Here is an 811-nt window from a genome sequence, read left to right as displayed (position 1 = left end):
CTAAAAAGGGATTTTCCCTAAAAATCAAGGCTAGTTTGCTTGGATCACATCCTGGTGAAGGCAGCCCACCACTGCATCTGAAAAGTACGTCCCTTTCTATTTTTAGAATCAGTTGCACTGTTACCGAATACCAGGTCTTTGTAGAGAATACTTTTAAAGTGTTAGGGCTTCAAAGTCCAACTTTTCTGTATGTATGTAAAATTGGTATATGATGTATAGACACATCTTCTTCCTTGAAATTGTAATTGAATTTGTAATTAAATTTCTTTTTCATTAAAACTTAAGAGTTGCTCTTTATGTTGACTGTAAAATCACCACCATATTAGAATTGCAGAAACCATTTGTATGATGTGGAGGAAAACACAAGAGTGGGTATTGGATTTGTGTGCCTTTTTATCACTGACAGGTGGGTGTAAGCAACACATCTGCATTTAACGTGATCTGTTAGTTGGGGGTAATGTTAGCTACTGAAACTAATAGATCTCAAAGTTCACAATGACCCATTTATTTCTCATTTATATCAGGATGTCTCTATAGTTATTCAGGGACCCAGTTTCCTGTGATCATGCAGCCGTGTCATCCTCTAGGGCAGCCGATCTTGGAGTTCTCTAGAGAGAGAAGCTTCAGGAAATGGATTCTGGTTACTATTTTCACGTTCATTGCATATGATGACGGCCTAATGGCGCCGGGAACCCGATGTGAGAAGGCCTTGCTGTGATTTAAGTCCAAGTCAGTAGAACAGGGATAGCTTTTCTCAAAGCTGTGGTCTGGAAATAGCACATGACCATTTCTGCTTGTGTTCCGTCAGCTA

This window comes from Ailuropoda melanoleuca, chromosome 12 (assembly GCF_002007445.2).
Source record: "Ailuropoda melanoleuca isolate Jingjing chromosome 12, ASM200744v2, whole genome shotgun sequence".
In the NCBI taxonomy this organism is placed as follows: Eukaryota; Metazoa; Chordata; class Mammalia; order Carnivora; family Ursidae; genus Ailuropoda; species Ailuropoda melanoleuca.
Note: the sequence above shows the minus strand (reverse complement) of the source record.